At 32.2% G+C, this 27945-nt stretch overlaps 2 long non-coding RNA genes across 3 annotated transcripts; both read left to right on the top strand.

Annotated features, from left to right (window-relative positions):
* Positions 1–431: 431 nt before the first annotated feature.
* On the top strand, positions 432–5181 carry LOC127728819 (uncharacterized). The gene is made up of 3 exons (XR_007994384.1): positions 432–517; positions 1405–1588; positions 5081–5181. It is a non-coding gene; the product is annotated as an uncharacterized LOC127728819 (long non-coding RNA).
* Positions 5182–8920: 3739 nt separating this feature from the next.
* Positions 8921–27926, top strand: LOC127730516 (uncharacterized). Of its 2 annotated transcripts, none has more exons than XR_007995141.1 (3): positions 8921–9111; positions 18658–18808; positions 27370–27926. It is a non-coding gene; the product is annotated as an uncharacterized LOC127730516 (long non-coding RNA). The 2 variants fall into 2 exon arrangements; XR_007995140.1 differs by lacking the exon at positions 8921–9111 and adding an exon at positions 12706–12887.
* The last annotated feature ends 19 nt before the right edge of the window (positions 27927–27945 follow it).

Below are 27945 nucleotides of genomic sequence, written 5' to 3' on the forward strand. Positions count from 1 at the left end.
AATTAATATAAAGAATTTAGCTTAGAAATGAGTAATGAATAGAGTTTCGTGGCAATGTGATGCACACTCAACGGATTCTGTATACTACTAAATGGAAGAAGATAAAATAATTGATTGTAATATTATGAAATGAAGATGTTGTACAATGAAGATGACTATACGGTGTTGAAGGAGAGGACATGAGATGAGATGACTTTTTAAAATACCTGTACTTTCAATTTTGTCATCCGAGAACCTCATGGTGTTGCATTTCCTTTTTATTGAATCCGGTTTAGTCTTTTATACGATAAAATAAGGATTTTAAGTTCAGTATTTTACCAATTTTATTGGTCAAAGAAATTTAACTAATAGAAATTCTAAATTATTGCTCAGCTAGTCAGTTATATATTCATTTTGTATAAATATACTTTTAAATTTTTGGACAGTAATCATGCTATTTAGTACAAGATTAGCAGTTGTATTGGTATATACCACATTAGTGTTGGGAATTCATAGAAGAAATAATATAAGAGACACAGTAAGCATTATTGACCATTATTGTATATGTTTATATTCAATAGATACATAAAACGTATAAATATACAATGTAATCTATACATTAATCAAATGTAAAGGAACCAGAAAATTTGATATCATGTCTTGCGGTCATAAAAATTTCGAGCACGATCATCGCACTAAGACTCTAAAATCAACCAATCAAAATACTGAATTTGGTGTTTGGAGCACAAACTTTGTACTCCGAGTACTGAGTAAAGTTGACCTGTTTTAAATTAAACGGGAAAAGCTTAAAATGTTTAAAAATGTATTTTAAAAAAATATGTTGATATCTAGCGCTAGTGTAAAACCGACTCTGGGAAACTGACAAAAATACAAAAAAAAAAATCAATTGATCATTTCCAACGCAATATGCAATCATATAAACAAATCGTTCCTGTCTGCGAATATGTCCACCAGAACAGCCGAATTACCCTTGGTATGTGAATTTGTAAGTGTACACTACATTTTACAACATGCAAATAAAAAATATTCATAACTACAATCTGAAAATACCCATAGACAATTTTAATGGAATACTTCTTTTATGTGTTTTCATAATTGACCAATTACATGAAATTTGTATTTATATTTAAACAGTGAATATTTTGGTTAGTAAATTGGTTTTTGCTGAACGTCCAGTAACAAATGCCTCATGCATGCCAGGGACGAACACAAATGACTAATGGTTAAAACAACTCTATAAGTAGGTACTAGTATTATAAAATGTTGACCAGTTCGCAGGACGGACAAAATATGGAAAGCGTGATAAAACAAACAAACGACTCTATTTCAAACTAATGGGTTGTGTATTTTATTAAAAAAAGTCTGAAAAGTTGTAATTAATATTTGAAATGGAAATATTTGTAGGAAATTAGCGAAGAATGTAACCAATTGATTCAAAGTCCTGAAATAGATGATAGTACAATAACCAGAGAAGAAATGATATGTCTGTTCTGGTCATCTGGTAATTCAAAGGAAGTTGCGGAAGACATGGCTGACAAGGCTCTCTTAGAAGGTGATACAAATGGCAACGGAGCGATCGATGGTGATGGTAGGTCTTAGTAACTGATAAATAGTAGTCTTTTGCTCTGATCCTACTACCAAAAGTTTGTTAGTTAGGAAAAGTATTTTCGGAACTATGTTACAAAAAGTTTGAGTTAGTAATTAGTTAGTAATTATAACATTTCCGAAACCAGTATCCAAAAGTCTGTAATTAATGAGTTAGTACTAGAAGATATTTTTTTCGTTTAAAAGCTTTTAAGTTTAATTATTTTCCTTGTATGTTGCACATGTCTGGAATCAATGGAACAAAACTATTCCGGAACATTTCCATTAAGTTATGTATGCTATTTTTCTGCTTTTAAATGCCGTTTTGCCATTCGGGTTTTATTAATTTTCGTCATTAATTTCTTGTCAATCATTCTTGTGACCCTAACCAATTCGCTCAATGATAAAAAGTGATGATTTGGCGCCGAAAAACCTGACACAGTGGTATTACTCAACACTATCTTTGAGAATGCATACACAACATCGTGCAATTGACATTCGTTTAAATATGATTGACTCATCACGGTAGGTATAGTGTCTGGCTAGGATCGTGGTTTTTCGAGTGAATCTGTCCATTTTTTTCGAGTGTAGATCGGGCTTTTTCGAGTGATAAAACATGCGATCAGGTTAATTAACTACTAATTCGTAATTTTAATAGTTTTTTTACTTGACTACCCATCTTATTTTGAATACTATACATGTTTTGAGTAACAAAGAAACACAATTTCCTTGTATTTAACCATTAAATTCAGTGTTTGTTATTGTCCGGGCTTTTTCGAGAGGAATTGTGAAACCGTCCGGGTTTTTAAACAAATGGTCCGGGTTTTTTAACGAAAAAAAGTTATTTCTGACTTTAAAAAATGACCTTTCTAGTATATAAATGTAATTTAATGAATGAAAATATCATATATTCTCAATAAATCACCAAAACATATTACTATGTTGATCAAAATTAACCTTTTTCAATTTAATGCAAGTTTTCTGTTCGGAAAACGTTCTACCACATCTTTCCATTATTAAATTAGAAATTATTGGATCCTTTATAAAAAGGTTTTAAGAACATAGTGCAGGAGACTCATAATCTTTTCAACTTCATTTTATGGTATTTTTGTTGTCACAGTTAATAATATTTTTCGTGGTGAACCCCGGAGTTTTTATACGGTACGTATTATGGTATACCGTTGTCCGTCCGTCGTCAGCATGTCGGACAAAACTCAAAAACGCTGTAACCAATTTACATGAAACTTCGTTGAATTTTTTTTATCTATTGAGGTATCCTCCCTTTCGAATTTCATAAATTTTAGATTTTACGTTTTCGAGTTATAGGATTTTATTAAACAAACTAGAGGCTCTAAAGAGCCTGTGTCGCTCACCTTGGTCTATGTGCTGCAGTGCATATTAAACAATGGACACTCTCCTACATTAAAGACAAGAATATAATTCATGACAAAATTCTCTGTTTTGGTGATGGTGATTTGTATGTAGATCTTACTTTACTGAACATTCTTGCTGTTTACAGTTATCTCTATCTATAATGAACTCGTTCCATAAGTATTAGAGGAGAAGATTTCTGTAAAAAATTTTGCGTTGCACATGATCCGCTATCCTTAACATTAAAATACAGTTATTAAGCTGCTCAGATTGTGATCTATTCAACAGCAATTAAAACTCTAGACGTATATTTCTGTGCATCACGGGACGAGACAATGTAAAAGTTAACGGACGACGACGGACAACGACGGACGCCAAGTGATGAGAAAAGTTCACTTGACCCTTTAGGGCCATGTGAGCTAAAAAGGGGTGATTTTACAGTTTTCGGACAATATTTTTAAAGTGCTTTGAGGAGTTTTAATGAAACTTTGGTGACTGCTTTATATAGATAAAGGTTACCTCCCTTTTAGTTTTTTTTTATAAATTTTTAATAGGTCATTGACAAATTATTTATTGGTTTCATAACGAGTAATAATGGTTGTCGCTTGATATCAACTCGAGTTATTTAATTTCAATATAATATTAAACGATGCTCCGGCGAGTTTGACATCAAGCGTATCATGCGCCCATGGCGCAGCTGTTTATTAAAAAACGGAGTAAGAAACCTACTGGACAGCAGAGATAAATCAGAAAAATGCATTTGTTTTTGTTAGATGTATTTCTATTTGTATCCATCTGATGAGTTAAGCCTTTTTCAACTGATTTTTATAGTTCGTTCTTATGTTGTACTGTTACACCACTGTCCCAGGTTAGGGGGAGGGTTGGGATCCCGCTAACATGTTTAACCCCGCCACATTCTGTATGTGTGTGCCTGTCCCAAGTCAGGAGCCTGTTATTCAGTGGTTGTCGTTTGTTGATGTGTACATATTTGTTTTTCGTTTATTTTTTGTACATAAATTAGGCCGTTAGCTTTCTCGTTTGAATTGTTTTACATTTGTCATTTCGAGGCCTTTTATAGTTGACTATGCGGTATGGGCTTTGCTCATTGTTGAAGGCCGTACGGTGAGCTATAGTTGTTAATTTTTGTGTCATTTGGTCTCTTGTGGAGAGTTGTCTCATTATCTTCTTTTTTTATATGTAATAAAAAATATTCTACTAAAAGACACTTTATCCGACCAGATTTTATTCCCATTGACAATAACATCTGAAATAAATTTCATATATAGTTAACAATGAAATGAATAATTCATCAGCTTAATTCACTCTTTGTACGTACGTCTCAATCCAAATTGTCTATGATTACATTAGATTGTTGACATCATGAATATATACTGTACATGTAATTTATTAGATGTGACAAACAACAATATATACAGATGGCTGATACTTGTTTATAAAGTCTAAGTGTTAGTACACCTTTATTAAACTGATGAATGCATTGGTTTTGTGCCTTAAAAAGTACATAATTTGAACCATTTTTTATTGTTTTTAAACGTAAATACACTGACACACAACATTCTAAGCTATAGGAAATTTGTATAATCACTCGATAAAACACGGACGCACTCGAAAAATCCCGGACTGCTCTCGAAAAATCCCGAACACATGGAAATGAATTTAGTCTCAAAATATCGTTTTTCATTGCAACAACAAGAATTTTTGTAAAGTGTCTGTATGTCTAAGGATATATGGATTCCATCTATGCATTTCCATCGACGTTTGCATTGGTATGTGTATAAAAATGGCTTTATTCTGTTTTTTTGGAATAAAAGCAGTGTAAGGCTAAATTCAACTTTTTGAACGAAAAATAATGTCGAATTGATAATATCTTTTTATCTCAAATACTAACACACCTTGTATATCCTTGTATATTAAACTCAAGCTTCTATATCACGTCATTTCAGAAAGTAAGTCTGTTTGTTTACATTTTTGATCATATTCACTCGAAAAAAGTGGTCACACTCGAAAAAACCCGATCAAATCACTCGAAAAACCACGATCCTAGCCGGACACTATACCTACCGTGCTCATTGGATTAACTAAATGCATATATTTTCTTTTTCAGAAGAATTTTAATAAAGATCGATATGCATACGTTTGATTGAATGGATCACAGGCATCAATTAGAAATATGTGTCATCTGAATACTTGTTCAATAAAACAGATTCAAACAAAATTTTGTATGTACACTTTAATATTAATTTCTCATATAATTGTAAACAAAGACTATGCAGTTATAGTTTAAGTAAGTAAACGGATAAGTGAGTGCATTTGTGACTTGAATAACTGAACTTAGCTTTGTGTGTGTTTTTTGGCTGTACATGTACAGATTTTGTGTCATGGATGGATACACCATATCCTTTGTTTTTCTATTGTAACAAAAAAGGCGAAATTTAAATTGGTTTTTATCAAATATGAATATGCGCAACTTTTCTTTCGATATTCAAAACACTTTAAAACGTTTTATTCACTGGTCAATCCCATCTCCTTTTTATTGTGCTTTCTTCTTCATGTTTTCAATCCTAAGCAGACGATTAATACACGGACCTACCCTATTTACATAATAGTTAATATAAGTTTAATAGTGTAATAAACCACAATGACTAGAACATGTCTGAAAGTCTGGTTCTACCAAGACTTCTGAGAAAAACATTATTTACGTTACCTCAATAACCAGAGTGCCTTCAAGGTGATTACGTGTATCTTAATTCTTTTATTATTTCATATTTTTCAATGTTAAACATTAAATTGTAAAAGGGATCGAAATTATGTAAAATCTGAAATACACAAAAGTAATTCTGCTTCAGCTTAAATAGTTCTATTTTCCAAATACTTTGCTCTTTCAGTTGTCATATTGACCATGAAATTTGCATTAATTTAGTTGAATCAGAGTTAAAAAATACCTTTCTTTACTTTATGAATCAACTTTCTATAAGCAATATTTTCAATGTTTTACAAAAATAATGTTTAAAGTCTTTTCTAAGGTGATCTATGTCATATTACATCCTTAACAGGGCTAGAACAGGGACTACTGTGTGAATAGAAAGAAAACTAAATGATAGAAATATGAAATGAAATATGAGAAGATAGCCTTTATAAACGCCCTTCCCGCCCCCCCCCCCCCCCCCCCCCCCCCCCCAAAAAAAATATGTGTCAACGTATTGTTTGCTGCTTAAAAATTGTTTACTGTTCAATCCTTGTACAGTTATGGCGGATGACAACCTCGGGGTTGCAGGCTCTATGACTTGGTGTTCACATCGAGAAAGTGTCGCGATAAACAATATTGTGAGCACTCAATCCTGCTCCTAAGATGGGACAGTGGTGTAGTACAATAATAGAACAAACCTTAGAAATCAGTTGAAAAATGCACAACTCAGCTAATCGCAAAAGACACAAAGTTAGAGTTCTAGCAGTTGTTGCATGCTATCCTAATCTGACTAGACAAAGGCTCCGTGTTGAAGGCCGTACTTTGACCTATAATTGTTTATTTTTTACACATTGTGACTTGGATAGATAGTTGTCTCATTGGAACTCATATAAAAACAAAGTAACTGTGAGGTATACTTGGCATAATATACATAATCACTGGAATTGAATGATGGTTGCTATTACATGTACAAAAATGTATATACACGTTTCAGTGTTTACAAATTCATATGAAAGGGACTTTAATCTTACTATTATGTATGTTAAGTAACATAACAGAGACGTTTACAAAGTTATATTGTAGAAATAGTCATAGAAAGTCTAGAAAAGAATAGCTATGTACTTTCAAAATTTGGCTTTTCGTTAACTTCAATTTATTTTTAATTTTTGATTTTTATCTATTCATTTTCATAAATGTATGTATTTTTATTGATTTATATTTATTAATTTATCTTTTGTTTGACATTTTTTTGCATATTTTTGAGTGAGTTTAAGAAATGCTTTAGATGTGATCTTGGAAAAATCATTTAAAATGGTTTTTTTTTCAAGTTTTTAAAATTGGGTAGGGCAAAACACAATTTCAATATCAGCATTCTAAATTTGATAACATGTTTTATATTTTAGTCAGAACACGCTGAATTTGTCTACATTGTTGAGCAGTTTTCCTGAAGATTTTCGTTGACTCTGTAATTTTTTGCATTTTGAAAAAAATACACAAAAAGAAGTTGTTGTCGTTATTTAATAAAAAAATAATTAAAAATTAATTCTGACAATTTGCTCCTGTGGTTGTCGCAACAAAATTTGTAGGTTATAGTGTTTCGTAAACAGGAATTAGAAAACTGATTTTTCTATGGGAAGTAGCAAACATATGGAATAGCGATACTTATTTGGTGCATAGCTGTCTTATTTGCAATTATACAACATGTCCTTATTTTTATTTATATATTAGGATAGGCTTTGTATTGTTCCAAAAAGACCAAATTTTGTATTTTGCAATCTTTGATAGCTGCAAGAATTTTATAAAGCGATACTAACAAATGTTCACATTGAAAAACATCGGACTTCGAGAAACAGATTTCTTCCAACAAAATATTAAACACCAATGAAAAGCATTGGTTGAATCATTTTTTCTGAACCTGAAAAGAACCCGCGATTTGCTTCTCGAATGGAAAACGAAACTGTCTCAATGTCTTTCCTTACAACATTTGTTTCTCACAATGTTTCCCGAATGTCATTTTTCCGACAGACCTATTTTTTTCGGAAATAATCTAGCGTTTGTTTGGAAATTTTTATATCTTCAGTATTTCTTTTTTTATTTTGAAATTAGTGCTCTGTGTAATGAATTGAAATGATAATGCTTGGATCAAATCATTACCTTAGCAATAATAAATGATACTTTTCAGTTTAGACTCGTACACCTGAGTATTACCTTTGCAAGATCGTCATTCATCCTATGAATAAGGGACTGCCTTTTCGGAACAACTGTTCATGCTTCTTAATTTATCTTCAAGGTTCTGATATAGTTTCAATTTTGTAGTGTATTTTCCTTTCATTTTGACAACTGACACTGGTTGTCGAAAGTCACCAAAAGATAAACTGATACGAATACCAACCTTACATCATTTAAAATAGACCAGTGTCTTTCCTTTATTGTAAATATGTGGTGTAAAGTTAGACTTTTCGGAAATCGGACTAGTTGAATGTCAAAATACTGGCCAGTTGTTTAAAAGCATAACATATCAAAATATACCATTTTACCACAGGGAGCGTTTACGTTTCAAATTAAAATTTTATACGAGGTACGTAATCTTTGCAAAATGAATAATAATCAGAATGTAGTGTATTATACATTGTACATAGTACAGAAATTATAACTTTCAATGGACACAGCTGACCCTAACAGATATGTAGGTATTCAAAGACCTCCAGATTTTTTTGTCAGCCAAGAAATATTTAATACATGTAACTCTCTATTCCTCTATAAACATAAACCTTGTCACAATACTTGACAGCGAGTTTCTTGCCATCTGTAATGATGAGAACTAAGTAGAAGAATCTAAAGTAAACATTTAATGGATGCAGCTACAAATCGAATTGCAAAAGGTTTCTAATGTGATTTACGAAGCTAAAATGAGTAGACAGTAAAGTTACAAATCGCAAAAAAAAAATTGTTGCATATACCTGAGTTTTAAATGACCGTAGTCATTTATGTTTTCAAGTACTCAGTATTTAAGTTTCATTATTTTATAGCATTTCTCTGGTCTGATTTTCAAACTGTTGGCTTTAAGTTTAGAAATGGTATTGTCTAGACTTAAAACCAACAATTTGAAAATCAGACCAGAGAAAAATGATTGCAATATGAATAGACACTGTCCATATAAACGTTACATATCCGTTAAGTAATGGATAAATACATGTTCCTAATCTGTAAATATTGAAGATATTCAATTTGTGAAAGCATTAGCAATTTCAATCAATAACTCTGTCGGGATGCTTGCATAACATACGACAGTAGGCACTGTAAAATTGTATCAAGAGACCTTAAATCCACATAAATCGAATCTTCCACGAACTTTCTATTGTATCATAAACATACTTTTACGGGGAACCATGCATTTCGTCATGCTTTTAACATTATGCCTGTTTATATGGAACGTACAAGAAAGTCAGGTAAGTTTTTTTCTTTCTTATAAGGTGTAAACTTAAAAATTTGTTTTTGTTCGAAAACCATTATGAAGATCTTATATGGAGTACCTGAAAGTTATGTTACATTGTTTTGATATAATAAAAAAAATAGTTGAATGCCAGTGAGACTGCAATTCATCGACAAAATGACCAAAAACTATCTATGAGGGTCTTCTTTGGTTTTTTTTATTGGAGGGGGGGACTGTGATGAACAAAGGAGATATGACATTTCATCTCTAAAATGGAAGAAAGGTAAAATGCTATCAATCTTTTAAAATCAAGAGATTGGTATATACCTAGTGTACTCAAAGTAAGATATAATCATTTGTTATAAAGGGATAATTGATAAATGGATAAGCTATTGTCATCAGTGACGTCCATGGCCTGTCCGTTTACTGTCGTAGCTTTTTCAAAATCTTCCACTTAAACCCCATTGCTAGTTGAAACCAAACTTGCTCCTTATCATCATTTGGGGTTTACTTAAAGGGCATATTCTTTGGAGACTTCAAACCAAAATGACCGTTATTACTTCAAAGAGGGTATTAAGGGTATTTTTGACAAACTTTTACATGCAATGATAAAAAATCGGAAAAATTCATTTATGGATAAATTGCTATCAAACTGTAAAACATGACACACTTATGATGTCTTCTATGACCAAATGTTTTCAAGTTTAGCATTCACTTCACATTTTTGGTGCGGTTAAAGCACTTATCTGGTTATACCTTCATCAGTACACACATTCTAAAATTTGAAAGCCAAGGATGTTTAAATATTTTGATGCTAAAGGAAATGTAAAACAATGCCTGACCAACATAAGTTCGTCTTTACTTGAAGGGTAGGTGCCTTAGATTCTTACTAATTTGTTGACTTATCAACGGAGAATATAAGAATAGAAAATTAAGGGGAAAAAAACTAAAGTATTTGAAGAATCTGGCTACCAAGCTAAGTAATAATGTGCGTATCACTTGTGACATCAACTGCCTTCAAACATGGCAACACGATTTACTAAAAATACTACATTTAGACGAATCTGAATAAAATGAATATGAATAAACTGCTTCGCCTAGCGTAGTTGGATACGACCGCAGAGGTCCAACCCTGAACAGTTGAGGCAAAAATTGACACAATATTCAAGCTTAATACAGGTCTGAATTTGGATTGTAATTAAATATTTGACACATTATAGGTTTCTGACACAGAATAAATGTAGTCAAAGAACTTGAAATTGGTTATATGATTTGAATTTATATTCAATTGAAGATTTCTTGCTTTTGTGCAATACACTGTGCTGTTGCGCAATACTTAGAAAATCTGTTTTCAAACTATATACAAAGAATAAGCAAAATAAATTGTGACCCCCAATTTTTCTTTGGAAAATTGACAATTTCTTAAACCTTGATGAAAAAAATTGACCCCCCTTAAAAAATTTGAATTCCAACCTTCTACTTGTAGTATTAAACCTTGTGGTACAATTTCAGAGCAATCACAATACTTATACACAAGTTATTGTCCTGACAATAGTACAATGCTTGTTTTGGGCCCCCTTTGGGCCCCTTATTCCCAAACGGTTGTTACCATCACCCCGAAAACAATCCCAACCATCCTTTTGTGGTATTTTACCTTTTGATTAAATTTCATAGAGATCCATACACATAAATTAAAGTTATTGTCCGGAAAGCAAATGTATTTGGAAGACGACGACGACGACGAAGACGACGACGTGATAGCATTATACGACCCCAATTTTTTTTTGCGGTCGTATAAAAATTAGGTCAAAGAATACTACCAATGCACTTTTGTTAAATAAGGTTTTCATGCTCTTCATTTAAGGAAACTGTTGGTGACGCCAGTTACCTTTTAAAATTACCGCAAATGTGATTAAAATGAACAAAAATGACAATACAATTATTATTCTTATTCAGAATTTAGGTTAATATAAAATAAAGAGATGTGGCATGATTGCCAATGAGACAACAATCCACCAGAGCCCAAGTTGACGTAGATCTATCCATCTCAGTTTTCAGTTTAAACTTATTATATTTTCATAAACACAAATTGTATTAGACACAGGTCAAGCCGACTTATGGAGTCTTCTCTAGTTCACTAATTTAACAATACAATATATAACAGCATCCATGTCTTAAATATTAATTCAACATTTGTATAAAATATGAATGTTAGAACCAACTTCAAACATGACTTCCAATGTATTTGATTTAAAAGTATAATAAATGATATCCGAAAACTATGTGAAGTATTTCTATCAAACTGTAATTAAATGATACATTTAGAATCTTCATTTTGGTCAAATCAGCTGAAACACAGAGCATTACAAATATTGGTAGACCTTTAATTTCAATTATTTTAAAACTGCGACGAAAATCGCAATAAGTCCTTTACTTGGCCTGCTAATTGCTTCAAACTATAGATCAACAAGACTTCTAATAGGGTTAAACTCGGAATTGTAGCCATTGCGAATATTTAAATTCAAACGGAAAATGAGATTCTTTAGATTTACTTAATTTCTTTGATGTACTATTTGTTTCCACACAATTTTTTTTTTAATTTCGTATGAAGTACTGATATAAGTGAGTTCAGTTTTTTGTTGGATGGATGATTTTTTTTATATAACTGGACATGTAATATTTGTTCTTACATCATTTGGAAAAGGACGAGTGTGGATGAATAGTGACAGAACTAGTCGGAACAAGTTCCACGGTTTTAACTCTATAATTTGTTGATTTATATGTATCATATCAGTTTTATATCGTCTCTCTTTACATAATTTGCAACTTATCTAAACTCAATGTCTCTAATGCATGTACACAATGTCTTTTTGAAAACAAAGGGTGTGCTAAAATGTCTATTTTGCTGCACTTGCGTTGTTAGATTACTGAAATTTAAATAAAATTTCTAATTCTTGATATCAACTGTTTAATCGACGAATGAAATACGTTTTTGATTTTGCATAGATGGTATTGTAACCAAATGACACAAGTTAACTGAAGTTTGTTTTAAATAGAACCATATAACAAGTCCTAATTTTGTTCATTTCTGTGCAAGATATAACACAAGTACGTAGGTCTAAAAAAGTATAACAAAATACCGAACTCAAAGATAAATTCAAAAAGGGTGAAATCCATAAACACTGACAAAAACAAACGTTATCAATCAACGGAACGAGTGTCATATTCCATATAAACCAATGTCATATTCTATATATAAACAAGGACATCCTAACCAAAAGAGTCATCAGCTATAAACTGAGTCTAATTGGTATTTCTTTATATTTATCTATATAATGTAAGGTCTCGTTTTTGGTATCCCCAGAATTCTTTCGTCATGCTTGCCTACTGAATTGCACAATAACGGCATATCTAGATAATTGCATTCATTGTTTTTTCGTTGTCTTGTACTCATACCTTCAGGTACATATATTAAGATATGACTAGCCTTGACGCTTCAATTAACATTAAATATCCGTTACGTTTTGGCTAAAAACATGTACTACCTTATCAATAATTAAATATTGTAAATATTGAAGGAATGTAAATTTATATAGTAAAGCGATATAAATGCTAATCAATAATTCTGTCGGGAAGCTTGCATAAAATAGAACATTTGTCATCGTAAGATTGTTTCAGTAGACCTGTACTTAAATTGAAGTACAATCTTCTATATTCTTTTTAAATCGGACTATGCATTCCATCATGCTTCTAACGTTGTGTCTATTGATATGGAACGTACAAGAAAGTCAGGTCAGTTTTGTTTTGTTATCTTGTGAGGTTTAAACTTCATATTTAGATTTGTGTTAAAACCTTTATTTGTATTCAATGAGGAATATGCAATTTGTTTATATTTGGGCTGTGCACAAATGTTCAAGGGGCTTTATTTCATCTTTGAAATTGCTAAAAAGATAAAATTGTACTGTTTTTGTATTGTCCTAAAGATATAATGTGAGCTTTTATGAGCTATTGTCATAACTTGACGTCCGTCGTCTGTTTATGGACCGACATACCTGTTCACATTTTTCATCTGAACCCAAGAGCTTAAGGCCAGTTGAAACCAATACTCTTATCACTTCAGGGTTCACTCAAAATTTAACGTCTCATGGCACCACCAAAGATTGTTATTGCTTCAAGAAGGATATAACGACGTGAGTGCAATAAATTATCTGCAAAATTCAGTTCAGGATCGATTGTTCAAAAACCTTTTTAAATTATTTTGTATGGCCATATGTCACACGTTGTGTGTAAATGTATATATGGTACGTTTTCAGATGGAGGTTAATTATCCCAACCACTTTCAAATGTAACCACCGCTGTTACTAATTAAAAACGAATTATAAAGATCAGGTGAAGTATCAAACTCTAGTTGAATGATACATTTATGATCTTCATTTGGTTAAAATCAGCTGATAAATAGGGCATTCTAACCATTGTTAGAAGTCATTTTTACTTTTGATAAATTTTAAACTGCGATGAAAAATCGATTAAATGGCCTGTTAATTTCCCTAAAAACTATAGAATCGATTAGGCTGTTAATAAGGTTGAGTTACACATTTTAGCCATTTATAATATTTGGCATAGAATCAAAAGACCGATCAGATTCTTAAGAGCAACATGCGTTCACTGTTGACACACTTAGAATAACGATATTGCTTATTTGTACAACTTTGTATTTACCTAATTTCATGTTGTCTGAAGTACCTTTATCATTGAGTTCAGTGCTTTTTTGGAATAATATCTTTTTTATAACTGTAATATTCAGTCTTGCATAATTTGATATAGGACACATATGGATGAGTAGTTACAAAACTTGTCCGAGCATCTTCAATAGATTTATTTATATGGTCTCCATGTCAGTTGTACTATCGTCAATCGAGAAAGCATTTGCAGCTTATAGAAACTTAATGCTTCCAATATATATTGACAATGTTTTTTTTTTTACAAATAAAGGTGAGCTTAAAAAGTCTACGTTAGTACACTCGTATTATTAAAATTGAAAATTGAAACGGGGTATGTGTCAAAGAGATAACAACCCGACCAAAGAGCAGAATTGTCTTGTTTAAATCTATATTGCATTTCTTAATCTTGACAAAATTTCAATTGAATATTGTTCAATCGGTCAATTACATATTAGATATGTTTTTATAATTATGGTATTGCAATCAAATGACACTAATATACTTAAACTATAAGAGAGGCGAAGAATACCGAAGGGACATTTATTTTAGACCCTAAACAATGAACCATATGACAATTTCTTAATTTGCTTATTTCTTTAAGTGAGGCGAATGATACCAAAGAGATATTTAAACTCATAAATCGAAAACGAACTGACGATGTCATGGCAAATAAACGATAAACGACCAAAAGACAAGCAATCAATAGTCTCAACACAGAAAACTAAAGACTGGGCAATACGACCCCCATCAAAATCAGGGGATGTTCCTTGGTGCTCCGGGAGGCTAAGCAGATCCTGCTCCATTTGTTGCACCTGTCTTGTGTTGTGGTTCATGTACTAAATGGTGATAAGTATAATACAGTAGGTCAGAGCCGAAGAAGAAGACGAGATTGTGGTTCCAACTATTGGAACATATCCGACGCCATCTGTTAAACACATGTTCCTTTACGGTCAACCATATTGTGATTGCGTCACTAAAATTTCCGAAGGAATGACTTTAACTTCATTACTTGGAAACCTTGTTTTAATAGCTTTCTTGTCAGCAGCAGTGGGAAGTATGGTGTGTCCTTTACTTCAAGTTCAATGGGGTAGATGCTTTCCTCTTGTTCACAAAAGTTTGAATCATATGGTGAGGAGACATTATCTATATAAAGGATAATGCTAGATTCTTTTCATTCTTCCTTAGAAGCTCTCGTATGACATCTGCCTCATATAAATAAAGGAATAAGTGGACAAGAATAGGAGCACAGATGGTTCTCATGAGAATGTCGATTGTTTGGTTGATGGGTTACAAAGTAAGATTTGTCTCTCTCTAAAACAAGAAACGTTGGCCATTATTTTTTTATGAAATAAAGAAAGACCAATTTCCCAATAGGTCTTTAAGTTTGACAAGTAGAATAGTCAAATGTTTTATACTATTGCAAGAGAAACGAGACTTATATTGTATGCACTCTTTAGATTTTTTAAGTATCTACATCTGATTCATACCGCCCTTAGAGTACATAAATATACGTAGTATGACAATAACTCTGAACCCTTTAATATATATCTAAATTCATGTTTATAGTTTAGAAAAAAGTTTCGTGAACTACTTGGAAGACCCAGCAATATAACATTGTGTATTAGGACACTAATGTTATTCATGTATCAAATTCATTGAAGGAAGATCCAGTTCTTCATCTTTGGTTGAAATTCCAAAGGAACATAGAAAAGCCCTATTGTTATTCGGGATTTCCCCTTTGGTAAGTGTCGTATATGATGAGTTTTCAAGTGAATTGTTAATGTCTAATTTGTTTATCACATAGGTTATGTAATACGATTTTCAGACAAAAACGAATGTTTTTGGGGTTCATTTTTGCAGGGACAATAACATTTGGTCAGGAGGTACGACAGGTGCTTAGCAAAATCTGGATCTTTAAAGATCTATGAAGCATATGTATTCGTAGACCGATTCAGTTTTTTTAATTCTAATTTATATAAGCGACCTCGTTACACATTCGGACAGAGTATCTTCATTTTTTTTGCGTTTAACCCATTGCCTGACACATTCACCGAATTACATGCTTCTTTCTGTGTAAAGGTATATGAAAAGAAATTTTAACATGTTTATGAGCGCTCAACCCTCCCATACGTTTATGTCAGAAAAAATAGAGGTTGGCATATTTGCTAAATAATGGCTTCTTTATGTTAGATGTTAAAATGAAGGTGTTGGAAATATTTAGATTTCTGGTTTCAGAGGAAAGGGTTTTTTTGTAAATTAGCCGATCAGAGTAAATAATTGTCTCTTCGATCCTTGTTTGTCATCCAATTAAAGTCAGAGATAAATGTCATATGTAGATGGGCTTCAAAATAACATACCTGACTTATTTGGGTATAATGTCCTAAGTGATTTTAGAGAAGATGAAGAAAATATGAAACGTTCACTAGATTACTGACGACAACTTGGACAAACGCCAAGTGATTGAAATAGCCAGATGCCTTTCGGAGCTAATAATATCCCTAATATACTGAACAGGTGCATTTTATTCGGACACAAGAGATTTTTAATGTGTTTTTTTCGTTTATTTATCCTTGTATTTATATTTTACATAATTTTTACTTTACCAACAAAGTTTATACTATATACAGTATGTACTATCAACTACAAAAACTTTCTTGTTGGCGTTTTTGTCAAATTTACTATTCATTACAACAACTTTTATGTTGGCGTCTTTGTTAGATTTATTTGTATGTTGTTTGAATTTTTTAGTCAGCTGTGGTGTATGTCTGTAATGTTTGTTCACACAGTTTTGGCTGCTGGATTTAGATATTTTAATCCTGGTATCTGAGATGATATAAATAAGGAAGATGTGGTATGAGTACCAATGAGACAACTCTCCATCCAAGTCACAATGTGTAAAAAGTAAACAATTATAGATCAAAGTACGGTCTTCAACACGTAGCCTTGGCTCACAAGAACAGTAAGCTTTAAAGGGCCCCAAAATGACTAGTATAAAACAATGCAAACAGGAAAAACCAACGGTCTAATCTATATAAAAAACGAGAAACGAGAAACACTAATGAACCACATTAACAAACGCCAACCACTGAACAACAGACTCCTGACTTAGGACAGGTGCATACAAATGCAGCGGGTTTAAACGTTTTAACAGGCGCCAGCCTTGAGCTTATTTCCAATTATTGTCAATTTAACCTATTATATCTGTGTGGGTAGCTCAATATATCAGAACTATAATCACCTGTCATACATGTGGGAAGACTAGATAGCTATAAAACCAGGTTAAACCACCATTTCTTGGTATTATGTCTGTACCAAATCAGCAATATTACAGCTAAGTTCCATTCGTTCTATTAGTTGATAAAGTCTAACGTTTGATTTTGTCAGTTTTTATGGACTTCTCTCTTCATGAATTTACCTTTCGGTTCAGAATTTTTGTTATATTTTATAATGAATTTTGCGTGGACATTTGTGATTATGATGATGTATCATATACATCATCATAATCATAAATTATATTTTTATATTACTAGTATAATCAAGTTAGAATCCACAGTACATTGGTTACCTCGCTTTGTCCACCTGACAAGGGTAGTATTTTGATTGAAGGAATTTCTACATAAAATCCCTGTCCTGTTTAAATAGTATTATTTGTTTCTGTATGATAAAGGATTGGGTGCTGAAAAACCTAGCACTTGGTGATGTAACTGTCCTTGGTGTGAAAACTCGAAAATGTTTGTCCTTAGTTTATCCTGATATAACAGTATGAAAAATTATAAACAAAATTCCCGACCCCTAAGTTCAAAAAGGGGAATTCCATATAACCTGACAAAATTAAACGTTTAACTTAGACTATATAAACCAACGGAACGAATGGAAAACAATACTGCTAATCACCACGGAATATCCTGTTGAACCATATTGAGATATTTTATCTATGAAACCGAAACGAACATGCACTTCATACACTAAAGGTTACACTTCTGTAAATTTAGATAATGCAATTTCCTATAGGAACTCCTTTTACGGCTAAAACTGTGCCCCTTTTACTATGAAGTTTCGTAAAAAAATTATATCCTAGACTTGAAAGTTTATATGTACTACTATTTTTTTCAAAGTTCAAAAAATAGGGCTGTGCGGCATATTTTCAACATTTATAGGCCTCCAACTTCTAAGAGTTTAAACTTATACTAAAACTGTGTACTACTCCTCCCTTCAATTTTGGTCTTCCTCAGAATTTAATTTGATAGCTATCCATGTGTATTTATACTGGTAACATTCTAGAATTGTGTCTCATAGAGACCATATTTGGAAACCAGAAGGTAAAAAAAAACAAAACATCTATTAACATTAAATTTCTCCCAAAAAGAGGCGTGGTTTGTGAAACAGCTGTATTTACAAAGTGCAACCTATATAGATTCATCTGATTTTTGGTCATGCAAATCATACAAGGGTTTAAAAACATGTACTATATGGTTTATAAGGAACAATTTGCATTATAGGCTATAATAGACCTTTTCAATATATCTTGACACCGAATAATGACACCTACAGTGTAGAAATGTGAACGTCCAAACTGTTGCCTTAGTTATGAAAATAACGTAGAAAAAACAAGAATGTAACCAAGTAAAAATATGACATTACACCGCAAATAAATTAATTGAAAAATATATATTGTAAGATTATATTGTATCGGAAAGTCCATAACACGTCATGTGTTAAAGATCAGTTTTATTTTTGAACAGGCTATTGTATACTAATATTTTTTGTACTTTCAAACAATTATAAAGGGCAATACTTACGTTCAAAGGTAACGCTCTATATTATGTATTATATCTTTACAGGAATCACTAATTACAGAAAATGACTGGACGGATGAGTGTAGAGAGATACTTTTAAATGATTCTGCAGGACCATCCAGCCTACGCTATTTGGAATGCATGTATTGGGCTTATGGATTTACAAAAACGGAGGCACAAGAATTTGCTAAAGAGGGTAAAGAAACATTATTTTGTACAAAAGTATACAATTCATTAAATATATTTGAAAACGATAGCTAAGTATTATATATCAAATGTGTATTCACATTTAATTGTTATTTGATTGATGAAATTGTCTGTATATCATGAGCTTGGGCACCACTGTCAATATTATCTGATTTTTTGGTTTTTTTTTTATTTAAATATTTTTATAAGCAAAGATCAATAGGAGACCAAACGATGAATATTTAAACAGCTACATCATGTCACTTTACGGCCTTCAACAATGTGTAAAACCATGCCGTATAGAAAGCTATAAGAGGCCCCGAAATGCCAAAACGTGAAACAATTGAAAAAAAAAGAAAACCAATGACCTGATTTATGCTAAAACAATAAACTGAAATAAGTATGGCAGACAAAAACCAACGACAATCAATGAATAATAGGCTCCTGACTTAGACCCAGCCCCCTCCTATCCAGGGACAGTGGTTTAATAGTACAGCATAAAACCGAAATGAAAAAATAAATAGGAATCAGCATTACTCATCAGATCGATTTTAATGAAAAAACAAAAATTATACATGGAAACGGAGAATCGAAGGTAAACCTATACATATTTCACTTCCAACGTTAACTGTAAGATTCGTCTTAACCACGCCGCTACCAGCCCGGCCTGCTTTGGTAGCAATTGGTAGCCGTAAGGTTTCGTCGATGTCACACATAATAGGCATCAAATCAAAAATTCGAATCCCAGTTACGGCGACAAAAAAAAAAATGCAAAAGGTAAGTATTTTTTAATCCATTAGTGAACAGAAATCAGGAAATTAGTCAATTCAAACACACTATGGGACCAAATGAATATAATTTAATGGCTTCATTTCTGTGATGAATTTAAAAATCATTGATTCTAGAAACAGAAACAACGTTTAAAAAATATGCAAACGTCAAAGCAGTAGTTTGAAATCCTGTAATTTTGTGGGACTTATGGATGATTTAATGTTTATGGCCTATTATTACATAATGGCAATGATACATTTTGTTTTACAACTTCCTTATTCAACAGGATTGTAGTTGACCATGTTTTACCGTCATTTCAATTTTTATAATTTTGCAATATTAATTGGAATTTTAATTTCAATTTTACCCTTACTGCAAGCAAGCACCTCATAATTGATATGGATGTAACGGCTTGTTGAATGAGTATAATAGTAATTAATATTATGGTACAGTCAAGTTAATACAGAGTACGTTAAAGATATTTTTAGTTTCATTGCGGTCTTAATGGGTTTTTTCTACTGTCTTCCACAATGACAAAAAAAAAGTAAAATAACAAAAATACCGAAGGAACTTTCAAAACGGAAAGTCCCAAAACAAAAGCTCAAAACAGAGCGACTGTTGAAAGTTCGGTACTGATAAATAGCGATTTAAATTAGAAACTTCAAAGAGTCTGAATCGTTCATCTATTAAAAACAATATAATTGATAGTAATATAAAAATCAGGTCCCGAATTAATAAACCAAATTTTCTAAAAATTTGTATACATGTGTTTTGCTGTTAAAATCTAAATTATGCCATAAAAGTTCAGAATCAGAATGCTAAAATTTGTCATAAATAATAACTCCTATAAAAAGCGGAGAAATTGTTGCAGTCATGTTGGTATTCTTGTAGAACTTTTATTTCTGATGTAAATCTTTGCTGTTTACAGTTTCTGTATATTTGTTATAGTTTTCAAGAATAAAGACAAAACCGCTGATACATTTTTGTATATTTAAGAAAAAAATCATGGGAGCTTGAATTTATACTGATTTTACCACGGATTGGCCCTTTATGTTAAATATTTTACCACAAAAAATAGTGAGGGGTAAAATATCGGCATAAAGGGCAAACCCATGATAAAATCAGTATAAATTCAAGCCCCATGAATTATTTCTTTTCTAATAGGACAAATACGGCAATTCTTTTGTATCGAAGCGCTCTAGGTGAAGGCAAATATTTGCTGCTCCCGTAATTAATCATTCTACTAATATTGACGTAAAAGACAAAGAAAACAGAATTAGTGACATGCTTAAACGATTTGAAATAACATACTTTGGACGAAGTTAAATGATTATCTTACTTTATTTTAAGAAAATTGGCTTTCAACAAATTTTTATCATCGTCTGTTTATGTTTCAGTGTTTTGATGACTTTCAGTTTGACATTCGTGTATTTTGCCTTAGAATGCTTATTATTTTCCGACTTCAATGAAGTCATTTACACCGATTGACCTCTGGTAACTCATTGATAAAAAAAACATACGGTGTTGGAGCATGATGGGAACAGCCCAAACAAATCCTGCTGTTGCCGATCAGCTGACATACAATACATTCATATTTTACCACGGTTGTGTACTCAAAACGTTTGAAAAACGTCACAATTTTATTAGAATTCAAATATCAACATTTAAGGATATTAATTATGTCTCAAATATTGTTATGAGGATGTAGTAAATTTGGCAATTTGGAAGATTTTTTATTTGTAACTGTCGTTAACATTACAAAATATTTAAATTATAATAAACTTCAATAACTTTCCAAGAAGGTCAAAGGTCAATGTATGATTAATGTAATCCAGACCCCGTGGGGGTTACTGACTATCCTTTCGGGTATAACTGTGCCGACAGCACTTGCCAAATCATACCCTGTTCAAACCAGAAAACATTGAAAAACATACCCTGTTCTAAACAGAAATATTTGAAAACATACCCTGTTCTAGACACGCTCAGAAAATGTATACCCTGTTCTAGACATGCTTAAAATGTATACCCTGTTCTAGACACGCTCCGGAAATGTATACCTTGTTCTAGACAGAGACCTATATGTTCTAGACTAGTTCAGAAATATATACCCTGTCACCAACAATTCATTAATGTAAGCAAAAAACATACTTGTGTCAATTTCTGTTGTTTTTAACTCGATTTCAAAAAAGACAAATGTATAAACAAATTTATAAACTGGAAAATATCAATGAAAAAATTATTCATAGATCAAGTTCAGCCTGTTTAAAATTATAGAAACCATTTAACAGTTCTTACACGTTGTGATCTTCTGATACCATCTTCTGACGGAGATGGTCTCACTACTGTTCTAATTTCATCATGATCATCATGATCATTGGTGTTAACAATGAGACTATCTTCATCGGGAGTCCTCCTTTTCTTAGTATGAGAAATATTCCGTGATATGAGTCGCATAATTTCATTATGTTAATTTTGGCACAACTGGAGATTACCTTCGCCATTAAATGTAACATTGATATGAGTAATTATGTCATCAAAGGGTAGTCTAAGTGTTGAATAAACTGGTCTGTAAACGTGTGTTTCGTTTAATATTTTTTCATAAATTTGAAAAGTTACAATAATGTTTTTCTTGTTTTCGTGATCATATGGAACAGGACGTTTGTAGTAAATACTACTGTTCTTTCCCTGGTTTGTTATACGAACAACCTGACCAATTTTATATGATTGATTCGGTTTGTCTAGGACAGCATAGTCACAAAATAGCTGTACAATACGTTCTTCGGTTTCAGTTAATGAAAATAAATAAATTTAATAAAAGAATGGAATAACGTTAACAAACAAAACCAGAAAAATGTTAAATGATAATTATAACAGTATAGGTATGGACATGAATTTCGTTAGCTTTGTATTAATTCAAAGATTTATTTCTAGTAAAATCAAAGGTTTTTTTTTGTGTGCTCAAATGCAAATCAAGAGTAGACACCGTGCCTGCACAATTTGTTTTCAGCTATTCTGAAGAACAGCAGTTCAGCGTGTTGTTTAAATCAAGTTGGACGTTATAAAAAGGAAGGAAGGATATATCGATATACGAGTTATTTTACATGAGACACAAAACTTTTCAAGCACAAAGTCGAGTATTACATGGAAAGTTAACACCGTTTATCGATTGAGATTCTAACAACGCAATGACCAAAACAAATTTAACAAAACAACAACAAACACCTTTATAAACAGGTGCCTCGAACATGTCTTAAATTTTTTTCACAATGCATACCTATCATGGGAGAGCAAAGGATCTTCATTGAGCATTGAAACTAATGTTGATTTATATATTACACCTCCAACTGGCACATCGACCTTAGGGTTGGTCTTCGGAGTTATGGTCTCATTTTCTTCCAATACATCATTAAATATAGGTCTCATGTCAAACACATCATCTAAAATAATAAAAGATTAAACATTAAATAAGATCAACATGCATTATTATATTTTAAAGGTATAATTTAATTCTATCCCCATATTTCATTTGGGTTCGTGTTATGCAACCTTTAGTCTTTGTTGTGGTGTTTGTATAAATATTTCGGTCAATGCAGCGTTTGTTGTTATCTAATGTCTCATTTTACATTATGCAATAACCATTCTTTTAATGTTTCAGGTAAATACATATTTGATTTAGACAAACCATATAAAATCTCATAAACGATTAGTTTATAATTGTATGGTTTTGTGTCCTTAATGCTCTTCAACTTTTTACTTTGCCTTGTATCTTTTGATTCGAGCGTCACTGATGAGCTATAATATAGATAAAACCCGCGTCTCGTGAAGAAAAAAATATAAGCTTAGTACCTTTCATAAGTATTCAAAACGGTCAAAAAGCATACTCTAAAATTAAGTACAAACCTGAACTATCATTAACTATGATCTCCATATTAGGGGCGTTTCCACTGCTGAAATGAGCACCATCAAAATCATCATCTTTTCTACAATCACCACCGCTAGATGATATACATTTCTCTGAGTCGTCACTTATTTCATCGGTCATCACATTTATTACGTTTGTCCTATAGTGAAAATGTCTAAAAAAAAAACAATCTGGTCCATTTTCATCATCGTCATAATCACTTCCGCCACCATCGTCAGGATCATCATTGCCATTGTCGTCGTTGCCGACACGGGGAGGACCCATTACTACTGATCTTGCCAATCTCCTTGCCTCACGTATACCAGTTTTCTACGATAAAACTTCAGCTCCTACAAGGGGATATGCGGTCAAATCAATGCGTGGTTGGCCAACATATTGACGATTCCATATATTTTCCTGTTTCGGATGAGCTTTTGCAAATTCAGGTGCATTTGGGTTGATCCTTATTTTCTCCAACCGGATCATATGCGATATATTTCTCTGTTCTCTCTCTGTAATTGTGTCTATTGCCTATCCATTGGCCATTCTTACTCCAGAAGTCCTCCACAACATCTGTTCCACTCAAATCAAGTCTACATTCTACTGTAGGAAAATTGTCCCTCATAAAACAAATCAACAAAACAGCAAAATGACATGACAGTAGTACGTCCTTGTAACTTTCTCTTGTTATAAAGTTAATTTTTGTAGTTTGCTGATTATTCTCACAAATAAAATTGTGCCGTATTGCCAAAAAAATGTGTCACAATTGCGGCATACTTAATTCTCTCTTCTTATGATCGAACTTTACTACAAAATATCTCTACGTAGTACCAAATGATTTTTAAATAAACTAGAGTTCCCTTTAGGTATGGTCTAGGGATTTCATCGTCTTGTCGTCCATTCATTAATGCTTCTAAGCAGTTCTGTACTTGAATAAAAGTTAATTTCTGAGCGGATCGCCAATTTTGTAGGTCTCGTCTTCTGATATTATCATGTGACAATCCATGTTCTGCTGGTGTGAACTCATCGTACACCAATTGTAAATGGTTTAAGTGAATCATAAAATCATTCATCATTAGAACCCGAGATTCGTGGTCGAGTGGATTAATCAGCTTCTTGTGATTGTGGATAAAGTCCTGATCAGCAGTATTTCTTATGATATATTTATTCGCTGGTCTTTCAACAAAAGCAGTATAAACAAATCCAAGTTCTGCTGGTATTGGGTCTGTATCGCTCACCTTCTGTGCTGGTCATCAGTTGCAGCATTATTTTCCTCCGTCTGATATCCCCCTCCGAACCAAAACCTATCGGTGGCCCAATAATATTCTTTAGGTGTTCATCATAAATAGTTGCACTTTTTTGCCACTGGTGGTAGACAAAGTCTGTATCAAATTTATAACATGTTGGCATAACCAGAATTAAAAGTTTTGGTACTTTCGGGTGAAGTGGATTAATATTCATTGCTCTTGCGTATGTGCCTGTTTTGTAATTCTGAAATGCATTCATTATTTCATTATAACTATCTATACCAGTACCTACTTGAACTAAGAAAGAATCTAAACATTTATGTTAATGTCCATTTACACCAAAAACGTAAGCTATCGGAATCTTGATAATAACGAATTTCACCAACAATGGCTGTTTTGTCTTCCGCAACTAACACTGGAATCTGAGGCACATTTTCACGTTTCATAATTTCAAAATAGATTTCACCAAGTATTCTAAAAAATTTTTGAATGCCATCATCTAAGCGCGTCAGTTCCTGCTTCCTCCATCTGTAAACACTGTGTACATCTGGTCCTTCAAGGTTCAAAGCAATGAAATTTACTAGTCTTGGTCCACCCCAAAATATGATCAGTTATATAGATACAATGGATAAGCGTGGATTCTTGAAAAAGAAACCATGAGCCCGGAGGGCGAATGGTTTGTTTTTCATGAATCTACGCTTATCCATTGTATCTATAACTTAAACTATTGTGTTAATTTCTTTTCAAAATTAAAGCCTTTTCTTAATTAGAAGGTATTGTAAGTGAGTTTAAATAACCATGTTATCGTGTCCAACGATGCATTGATTAATCTCAGATCACAATTAATTGGTTAACAAAATACAAATATAACACTTCTACCTTTAAAGATATTTATATTACCAGGCATGTGAATATTATCTGCTTATACAAAATAAGACATATTCGAAATTATTTCTATTAGAATTGAAAATGGAAATGGGGAACGTGTCAAAGAGACAACAATCCGACCAAAAAGCATATATAAAGTATATATAATAAGTATGTTATCGAAATTTTTCTAACACTCTAGGCACATCACGATTTTCTCGCATAGGCATTTGCGAACAAACCTTTGTAAAATTATGGAGTAAAACAGATGAAATCATACTATATTTATAAAACAAAAATTGACAAATAGAATGTAATCATTTTTGTTTCAAACATGTGAAATAGCCAATATAATAAAGAAAACCCGGTAAAACTCGCTATTATTACAAAAATATCCACTATAACATGCAAAATTAGAAAAAAAACAGGATAACTTAAGAATTGGAACAACAGAGAGAATACAGGGATTCGAACCTAAACCGACAAATCCCTATCTTTAACTCATTGATTTTAACCATGCTAACCTCGCGGCTATCAACTCATACTATACGACTGCATATTGTGTCTATATAAAGGTACAAGCCCTGTGTGTCCGATGAACCGATGTATATTATATGTTATTTAAATATATAAAATAGACTTCTATAGTGTAACCCATTGGTAGCCGAGAGGTTTCGTCGATGTGTTGATGTCAGTCACACATAACAGATTTCAAGGAAGGGTTCGATTCCCAGTGAAGGCATATAAAAATTACAAAAATTAAAGGTAAGTTTTTAAATTAATTCCAATAGTGAACAGAAATCAGTAAATTAGCCCATTCAAACTTAATGAAATTAGGCACACAAAGGAAACAATTGAATATAATTTGGTGAGTCAATTTCAGCGGCAGATTTAGAAAGCGTTGATTCTAGAAAAAGAATCCACGGTAAATGAATAGGCTGACGTCACCACAATGGTTTAACTTCATAGAACATTTTTAGGGAGGATTCATACCTTTTCCCATTCTTTTTCACGTGAAAATTTCTAGCCATGGTTTTTAAAAGGTCACATAAAACGGTTCTATCCTGTAAAACATCCTTTTCGTGAGAAAGCCCTAGTTGGAAATATACAGATTTCAAGGATCCTAGTTTACTATATTCCTTTATTTTCTCGATAAGTGTTTCTTTTATTCAAATGCTGAACAACATATAGCGATGTTCGGAAATACTGATTGTAACTCTCTTATATAGAGTTTCGACATGTTAACAATCTGTTGCCATCCAAATAGACACGTGATGTTTTGGTGACGTCATGGCAAACATCGCTGTCAAATCACTGATACACTAATCCCAATCTAATCTTTTTGAAATCCCAACTTTTATAACCGAAGTCAGATTTTAATAATGTGAAATTGGAATTCTTATTTTAGTTAGATCGCACAAACTCCCGGACTTAAACATAAATATATAAAGTCATGGAAAAGGCACACAAACGATTCAATGGTGAGCAACTAAAACTAAATATAGCAATCCAATTAAAACACAGGAACAGACAGACGCTCAATCGTAACTACTCGGTCATTCAGACATCATCGTCGGTTTAAAATCCTTACGTACTAGAATTCAAATTGTTTTAAAACGTATTTAAGTTCGATGAAGGGAATCAAAGTTTTCCGATACGAAATAATTTTCCAAAGGAAACAACGAAATGAAGCAATTTTGTACAAGAATCTTGATAAAATAAAAAATGTTTTTAATCTTAATATATTAAATCTCAGAGCATTAGTGTTTGCTTGTTTATTGACAGAGATGGAAGGAAGAGGATAAAGGAAAGCTTCAAGCCATATAAAAGTAAACATGGATTTTATTATTACTGTCTTTGATACAACATCAATAGACCTTATCTGCTACACTTGAAACGTGAATTTATGACACTTGATCTGTTGACGTCATTTAGCAATCTGTATTCTTCTGTAGCGTAATACTTCATTTGTGATGTTAAATTGTGCGTCTCTGGTGTTTATTATACAGTCATAGAGACATGCTGATTAAATAATTATAAGACATTGTGTTAGATGAATTCAAACATGTTTGAAGCAACAAAATGTAATAAAAACTACTTCATTTTGCATATCCAAACCCAGACAAAATTACTTTTCCTCTTCTTTTTTTGTGTGCATGAAACGTTATAGTATTAGCTGTATCTCACTTGTTACGTTAATATAGCATATTCAAAGCGTTATTGCATTAATAACTCTTCACCTTATATTTTTTTTGCATTATGCCATGCTTCGCATAAAAAGTTTATGCATATACTATAATATAAATATATTCAATAAAACTTTAAGGAGTGGTATCTTTAAAGAGTTTTTACAACTCTGGG

Source organism: Mytilus californianus, unplaced genomic scaffold (assembly GCF_021869535.1).
Source record: "Mytilus californianus isolate M0D057914Y unplaced genomic scaffold, xbMytCali1.0.p SCAF_2, whole genome shotgun sequence".
NCBI lineage: Eukaryota > Metazoa > Mollusca > Bivalvia > Mytilida > Mytilidae > Mytilus > Mytilus californianus.